This window comes from Triticum dicoccoides, chromosome 2A (genome assembly GCF_002162155.2).
Source record: "Triticum dicoccoides isolate Atlit2015 ecotype Zavitan chromosome 2A, WEW_v2.0, whole genome shotgun sequence".
Classification (NCBI taxonomy): Eukaryota; Viridiplantae; Streptophyta; class Magnoliopsida; order Poales; family Poaceae; genus Triticum; species Triticum dicoccoides.
Window position 1 is genome coordinate 700,234,132 of NC_041382.1, and position 9,486 is coordinate 700,243,617.

Below are 9,486 nucleotides of genomic sequence, written 5' to 3' on the forward strand. Positions count from 1 at the left end.
CAACGTGAGCGTTGCTATCCACGAGCAATTTTATGAAAGGTTGAATAAACTTCATTTTGAACTAGATACTTGTACCAAAGTACAACCATATTTAGCACAAACAAAACCATTTCTAATCACACTTAATGGTTGAGGTTGCTCTGACATGATGGCCACTCTAAAATTGAAGCTTATATGGTACTAGGACGTGTTAAGTGTAGAGCGGGTAAGGCCTAAACCTTACCCAGTCGAGTTAGTTACAAGTGTCTCGTGTATCACTTGTATCAAGCTATTTTGACTCTACTTACATGGACATGAGAGAACCAAGTGCAAACTCAGCCCTAAGAAAAGGCAACAATTTGACATGGAGTGTAGTTGGTCCGAGCATCCTCGCCACATTGGATGGTAAGTGTACCCATACTATCAGGTCCTGGCCGGTCACACAAATGTGTTTGAAAAATATAGCAGTAATTACTTATGCTAATTCTTATTCAAAGTTTCATGGGAAGTAAAAGATGCTTCAACACACCATTGTGTCACAAATGTGCAATTCATTTCGTTGAACTCCTCCCTCTGTCCCCAAATAAGTGGCATATAAATCGGATATTGCTTGGCTCTAGGGAGTATATGCTCCTGCGCACCAAAAATGTATTTTGTCAAGGTCAATTTTTTGCAAATTTGTAGGGGGGAAAGCTTAAAGCATGTTGACCTGTGCACAAGAAAACAAGTTGAACGACAAATAGTACCTCCAAATGTTGCACTTAATTTTGTTGTTTTTTTCTTCACCGACGAAACACTGCTATCTCCTTTCGCATGAAAATTGGCAAGCACGCTTCTTACACTAACATGAACATCTACAAAAAAAATCATAATTTTAAATTTTATTACTTTTCTTAAATTTACTATTCACCAGGGAGCATATATTCTATTAAAAAGTCAGTTAATTTATATGTTTGACCAAATATATAGAAGAAAATATCAGCATCTACAATATTGAATAATATATTATGGAAATATATCTAATGTTGGATATATTGATATTGTTTTTGTTTTCTTATATTCATATTTTTCTATATATTCTTGGTAAAACTTAGAAAGCGTTGACTCTTTGACTCATTTTATACGCCACCTATTTGGCGAGGAAGGAAATATGCCCTAGAGGCAATAATAAAATGGTTATTGTTATATTTCTTTGTTCATGATAATTGTCTATTGTTCATGCTATAATTGTGTTATCCGGAAATCGTAATATATGTGTGAATACATAGACCACAACACGTCCCTAGTGAGCCTCTAGTTGACTAGCTCGTTGATCAAAAGATAGTCATGGTTTCCTGACTATGGACATTGGATGTCATTGATAACGGGATCACATCATTAGGAGAATGATGTGATGGACAAGACCCAATCCTAAGCATAGCTCAAATATCGTGTAGTTCGTTTGCTATAGCTTTTCCGAATGTCAAGTATCATTTCCTTAGACCATTAGATTGTGCAACTCCCGGATATCATAGGAGTGCTTTGGGTGTGCCAAACGTCACAACGTAACTGGGTGACTATAAAGGTACACTACACGTATCTCCGAAAGTGTCTGTTGGGTTGGCACGAATCGAGACTGGGATTTGTCACTCCGTATGACGGAGAGGTATCTCTGGGCCCACTCGGTAATGCATCATCATAATCAGCTCAATGTGACCAAGTGGTTGATCACGGGATCATGCATTACGGTACGAGTAAAGTGACTTGCTGGTAACGAGATTGAATGAGGTATTGGGATACCGACGATCGAGTCTCGGGCAAGTAACGTACCGATTGACAAAGGGAATTGTATACGGATTGATTGAATCCTCGACATCGTGGTTCATCCGATGAGATCATCGAGGAGCATGTGGGAGCCAACATGGGTATTCAGATCCCGTTGTTGGTTATTGATCGGAGAGTCGTCTCGGTCATGTCTGCGTGTCTCCCGAACCCGTAGGGTCTACACACTTAAGGTTCGGTGACGCTAGGGTTGTTGAGATATTAGTATACGGTAACCCGAAAGTTGTCCGGAGTCCCGATGAGATCTCGGACGTCACGGGGAGTTCCGGAATGGTACAGAGGTGAAGATTTATATATAGGAAGTCAAGTTTCGGCTATCGGGAAGGTTTCGGGGGTAATCGGTATTGTACCGGGACCACCGGAAGGGTCCCGGGGGTCCATCGGGTCGGGGCCACCTATCCCGGAGGGCCCCAAGGGCTAAAGTGGGAGGGGAACCAGCCCCTGGTGGGCTGGTGCGCCCCCCATGGGCCTCCCCCTGCGCCTAGGGTTGGAAACCCTAGGGGTGGGGGCGCCCCACTTTGCTTGGGGGGCACTCCACCCCCTTGGCCCCCGCCCCCCCCCCCCTTGGAGATCCAATCTCCTAGGGCCGGCGCCCCCCCCCTAGGGGTCATATATATAGTGGGGGAGGGAGGGCAGCCGCACCCTAGCCCCTGGCGCCTCCCTCTCCCTCCCGTGACACTCCTTCCTCTCCCTGAGCTTGGCGAAGCCCTACCGAGATCACCGTTGCTTCCACCATCACGCCGTCGTGCTGCTGGATCTTCATCAACCTCTCCTTCCCCCTTGCTAGATCAAGTTGGAGGAGACGTCTTCCCAACCGTACGTGTGTTGAATGCGGAGGTGCCGTCCGTTCGGCGCTAGGTCATCATCGGTGATTTGGATCACGACGAGTACGACTCCATCAACCACGTTCTCTTGAACGCTTCCACGCGCGATCTACAAGGGCATGTAGATGCACTCCTCTCTCCCTCGTTGCTATATGACTCCATAGATTGATCTTGGTGATGCGTAGAAAATTTTAAAATTCTGCTACGTTCACCAACAGTGGCATCATGAGCTAGGTCTATGCGTAGTTACTATGCACGAGTAGAACACAAAGCAGTTGTGGGCATGGATATTGTCAATTTGCTTGCCGTTACTAGTCTTATCTTGATTCGGCGGCATCGTGGGATGAAGCGTCCCGGACCGACCTTACACGTACGCTTACGTGAGACTAGTTCCACCGATTGACATGCACTAGTTGCATAAGGTGGCTAGCGGGTGTCTGTCTCTCCCACTTTAGTCGGATCGGATTCGATGAAAAGGGTCCTTATGAAGGGTAAATAGAAATTGGCATATCACGTTGTGGTTTTGGCGTAGGTAAGAAACGTTCTTGCTAGAAACCTATAGCAGTCACGTAAAAAACTTGCAACAACAATTAGAGGACGTCTAACTTGTTTTTGCAGCATGTGTCATGTGATGTGATATGGCCAAAAGGATGTGATGAATGATATATGTGATGTATGAGATTGATCATGTTCTTGTAATAGGAATCACGACTTGCATGTCGATGAGTATGACAACCGGCAGGAGCCATAGGAGTTGTCTTTATTTATTTATGACATGCGTGTCAACATAAACGTCATGTAATTACTTTACTTTATTGCTAAAGTGTTAGCCATAGTAGTAGAAGTAATGGATGACGATACAACTTCAAGAAGACACGATGATGGAGATCATGATGATGGAGATCATGGTGTCATGCCGGTGACAACGATGATCATGAAGCCCCGAAGATGGAGATCAAAAGGAGCAAATGATATTGGCCATATCATGTCACTATTTGATTGCATGTGATGTTTATCATGTTTTGCATCTTATTTGCTTAGAACGACGGTAGCTTAAATAAGATGATCCCTCGTAATAATTTCAAGAAAGTGTTCCCCCTAACTGTGCACCGTTGCGAAGGTTCGTTGTTTCGAAGCACCACGTGATGATCGGGTGTGATAGATTCTAACGTTCGAATACAACAGGTGTAAGCCAGATTTACACACACAATACACTTAGGTTGACTTGACGAGCCTAGCATGTACAGACATGGCCTCGGAACACGAAAGACCGAAAGGTCGAGCATGAGTCATATAGAAGATACGATCAACATGAAGATGTTCACCGATGTTGACTAGTCCGTCTCACGTGATGATCGGACACGGCGTAGTTAACTCGGATCATGTTTCACTTAGATAACTAGAGGGATGTCTATCTGAGTGGGAGTTCATTGAATAATTTGATTAGATGAACTTAATTATCATGAACTTAGTCTAAAATCTTTACACTATGTCTTGTAGATCAAATGGCCCACGCTAATGTTGCCCTCAACTTCAACGCGTTCCTAGATAAAACCAAGCTGAAGGATGATGGCAGCAACTATACGGACTGGGTCCGGAACCTGAGGATCATCCTCATAGCTGCCAAGAAAGATTATGTCCTAGAAGCACCGCTAGGTGATGCACCCATCCCAGAGAACCAAGACGTTATGAACGCTTGGCAGTCACGTGCTGATGATTACTCCCTCGTTCAGTGCGGCATGCTTTACAGCTTAGAACCGGGGCTTCAAAAGCGTTTTGAGAGACACGGAGCATATGAGATGTTCGAAGAGCTGAAAATGGTTTTCCAAGCTCATGCTCGGGTCAAGAGATATGAAGTCTCTGACAAGTTCTTCAGTTGTAAGATGGAGGAAAATAGTTCTGTCAGTGAGCACATACTCAAAATGTCTGGGTTGCATAACCGCTTGACTCAGCTGGGAGTTAATCTCCCGGATGACGCGGTCATTGACAGAATCCTTCAGTCGCTTCCACCAAGCTACAAGAGCTTTGTGATGAACTTCAATATGCAGCGGATGGAAAAGACCATTCCTGAGGTATATTCAATGCTGAAATCAACAGAGGTTGAAATCAAAAAGGAACATCAAGTGTTGATGGTGAATAAAACCACTAAGTTCAAGAAAGGCAAGGGTAAGAAGACTTCAAGAAGGACGGCAAGGGGGTTGCCGCGCCCGGTAAGCAAGCTGCCGGGAAGAAGCCAAAGAATGGACCCAAGCCCGAGACTGAGTGTTTTTATTGCAAGGGAAGTGGTCACTGGAAGCGGAACTGCCCGAAATACTTAGCGGACAAGAAGGCCGGCAACACTAAAGGTATATGTGATATACATGTAATTGATGTGTACCTTACCAGTACTCGTAGTAGCTCCTAGGTATTTGATACCGGTGCGGTTGCTCACATTTGTAACTCAAAGCAGGAGCTGCAGAATAAGCGGAGACTGGCGAAGGACGAGGTGACGATGCGCGTCGGGAATGGTTCCAAGGCCGATGTGATCGCCATCGGCATGCTGCCTCTACATTTACCTACGGGATTAGTTTTAAACCTCAATAATTGTTATTTAGTGCCAGCTTTGAGCATGAACATTGTATCAGGATCTCGTTTAATTCGAGATGGCTACTCATTTAAATCCGAGAATAATGGTTGTTCTATTTATATGAGAGATATGTTTTATGGTCATGCTCCAGTGGTGAATGGTTTATTTTAATGAACCTCGAGCGTAATGTTACACATATTCATAGTGTGAATACCAAAAGATGTAAGGTTGATAATGATAGTCCCACATACTTGTGGCACTGCCGCCTTGATCACATAGGTGTCAAACGCATGAAGAAGCTCCATGCAGATGGACTTTTGGAGTCTCTTGATTACGAATCATTTGACACGTGCGAACCATGCCTCATGGGTAAAATGACCAAGACTCCGTTCTCAGGAACAATGGAGCGAGCAACCAACTTATTGGAAATCATACATACTGATGTGTGCGGTCCAATGAGTGTTGAGACTCGCGGTGGCTATCGTTATGTTCTCACCCTCATTGATGACTTGAGTAGATATGGGTATGTCTACTTAATGAAACACAAGTCTGAGACCTTTAAAAAGTTCAGGGAATTTCAGAGTGAGGTTGAGAATCAACGTGACAAGAAAATCAAGTTCTTGCGATCAGATCGTGGGGGAGAATACTTGAGTCACGAATTTGGCACACACTTAAGGAAATGTGGAATAGTTTCACAACTCACGCCGCCTGGAACACCTTAGCGTAATGGTGTGTCCGAACATCGTAATCGCACTCTATTGGATATGGTGCGATCTATGATGTCTCTTACCGATTTACCGCTGTCATTTTGGGGCTATGCTTTAGAGACTACCGCATTCACTTTAAATAGGGCTCCGTCGAAATCCGTTGAGACGACACCGTATGAATTATGGTTTGGGAAGAAGCCTAAGCTGTCGTTTCTAAAATTTTGGGGATGCGATGCTTATGTCAAGAAACTTCAACCTGAAAAGCTCGAACCCAAATCGGAAAAATGCGTCTTCATAGGATACCCTAAAGAAACTATTGGGTATACCTTCTACCTCAGATCTGAAGGCAAGATCTTTGTTGCCAAGAATGGATCCTTTCTAGAGAAAGAGTTTCTCTCGAAAGAAATAAGTGGGAGGAAAGTAGAACTCGATGAAGTATTACCTCTTGAACCGGTAAGTGGCGCAGCTCAAGAAATTATTCCTGAGGTGCCTGCACTGACTAGAGAGGAAGTTAATGATGATGATCATGAAACTTCAGATCAAGTTGATACTGAACTTCGTACGTCCACAAGGACACGTTCCGCACCAGAGTGGTACGGCAACCCTGTCCTGGAAATCATGTTGTTAGACAACGGTGAACCTTCGAACTATGAAGAAGCGATGGCGGGCCCAGATTCCGACAAATGGCTGGAAGCCATGAAATCCGAGATAGGATCCATGTATGAAAACGAAGTATGGACTTTGACTGACTTGCCCGATGATCGGCGAGCCATAGAAAATAAATGGATCTTTAAGAAGAAGACAGACGCGGATGGTAACGTGACCATCTATAAAGCTCAGCTTGTCGCTAAGGGTTATCGACAAGTTCAAGGGGTTGACTACGATGAGACTTTCTCACCCGTAGTGAAGCTGAAGTCCGTCCGAATCATATTAGCAATTGCCGCATTCTATGATTATGAGATATGGCAAATGGACGTCAAAACGGCATTCCTTAATGGTTTCCTTAACGAAGAATTGTATATGATGCAGCCGGAAGGTTTTGTCGATCCTAAGAATGCTGACATGGTGTGCAAGCTCCAACGCTCGATTTATGGGCTGGTGCAAGCATCTCGGAGTTGGAACATTCATTTTGATGAGATGATCAAAGCGTTTGGGTTTACGCAGACTTATGGAGAAGCCTGCATTTATAAGAAAGTGAGTGGGAGCTCTGTAGCATTTCTCATATTGTATGTGGATGACATACTGTTGATGGGAAATGATATAGAATTCTTGGAAAGCATAAAGGGCTACTTGAACAAGTGTTTTTCAATGAAGAATCTTGGAGAAGTTGCTTACATATTAGGCATCAAGATCTATAGAGATAGATCGAGACGCCTCATTGGTCTTTCACAGAGTATGTACCTTGACAAGATATTGAAGAAGTTCAATATGGATCAGTCAAAGAAGGGGTTCTTCCCTGTATTGCAAGGTACGAGATTGAGCACGCTCAATGCCCGACCACGGCAGAAGATAGAGAAAAGATGAGTGTCGTCCCCTATGCCTCGGCCATAGGGTCTATCATGTATGCTATGATGTGTACCAGACCTGATGTAAACCTTGCCGTAAGTTGGGTAGGAAGGTACCAAAGTAATCCCGGCATGGAACACTGGACAGCGGTCAAGAATATCCGGAAGTACCTAAAGAGGACTAAGGATATGTTTCTCGTTTATGGAGGTGACGAAGAGCTCGTCGTAAAGGGTTACGTCGATGCTAGCTTCGACACAGATCTGGATGACTCTAAGTCACAAACCGGATACGTGTATATTTTGAATGGTGGGGCAGTATGCTGGTGCAGTTGCAAGCAAAGCATTGTGGCGGGATTTACATGTGAAGCGGAGTACATGGCAGCCTCGGAGGCAGCACAAGAGGCGATCTGGGTGAAAGAGTTCATTACCGACCTAGGAGTCATACCCAATGTGTCGGGCCCGATGACTCTCTTCTGTGACAACACTAGAGCTATTGCCCTTGCCAAGGAGCCCGGGTTTCACAGAAAGACCAGGCATATCAAGCGTCGCTTCAACTCTATTCATGAAAGTGTTCAAAATGGAGACATAGATATTTGTAAAGTACATACGGACCTGAATGTGGCAGATCTGTTGACTAAACCTCTCCCTAGAGCAAAACATGATCAACACCAGAACTGCATGGGTGTTCGATTCATCACAATGTAACTAGACTATTGACTCTAGTGCAAGTGGGAGACTGTTGGAAATATGCCCTAGAGGCAATAATAAAATGGTTATTATTATATTTCTTTGTTCATGATAATTGTCTATTGTTCATGCTATAATTGTGTTATCCGGAAATCGTAATACATGTGTGAATACATAGACCACAACACGTCCCTAGTGAGCCTCTAGTTGACTAGCTCGTTGATCAAAAGATAGTCATGGTTTCCTGACTATGGACATTGGATGCCATTGATAACGGGATCACATCATTAGGAGAATGATGTGATGGACAAGACCCAATCCTAAGCATAGCTCAAAGATCGTATAGTTCATTTGCTATAGCTTTTCCGAATGTCAAGTATCATTTCCTTAGACCATGAGATTGTGCAACTCCCGGATATCGTAGGAGTGCTTTGAGTGTGCCAAATGTCACAACGTAACTGGGTGACTATAAAGGTACACTATAGGTATCTCCGAAAGTGTCTGTTGGGTTGGCACGAATCGAGACTGGGATTTGTCACTCCGTATGACGGAGAGGTATCTTTGGGCCCACTCGGTAATGCATCATCATAATGAGCTCAATGTGACCAAGTGGTTGATCACGGGATCATGCATTACGGTACGAGTAAAGTGACTTGCCGGTAACGAGATTGAACGAGGTATTGGGATACCGACGATCGAGTCTCCGGCAAGTAACGTACCGATTGACAAAGGGAATTGTATACAGATTGATTGAATCCTCGACATCGTGGTTCATCCGATGAGATCATCGAGGAGCATGTGGGAGCCAACATGGGTATCCAGATCCCGCTGTTGGTTATTGACCGGAGAGTCGTCTCGGTCATGTCTGCGTGTCTCCCTAACCCGTAGGGTCTACATACTTAAGGTTCGGTGACGCTAGGGTTGTTGAGATATTAGTATACGGTAACCCGAAAGTTGTTCGGAGTCTCGGATGAGATCCCGGACGTCACGAGGAGTTCCGGAATGGTCCGGAGGTGAAGATTTATATATAGGAAGTCAAGTTTCGGCCATCGGGAAGGTTTCGGGGGTAATCGGTATTGTACCGGGACCACCGGAAGGGTCCCGGGGGTCCACCGGGTCGGGGCCACCTATCCTGGAGGGCCCCATGGGCTAAAGTGGGAGGGGAACCATCCCCTAGTGGGCTGGTGCGCCCCCCATGGGCCTCCCCCTGCGTCTAGGGTTGGAAACCCTAGGGGTGGGGGGCGCCCCACTTGGCTTGGGGGGCACTCCACCCCCTTGGCAGCCGCCTCCCCCCCCCCTTGGAGATCCAATCTCCTAGGGCCGGCGCCCCCCCCCCCTCCTCTAGGGGTCCTATATATAGTGGGGGGAGGGAGGGCAGCCGCACCCTAGCCCCTGGC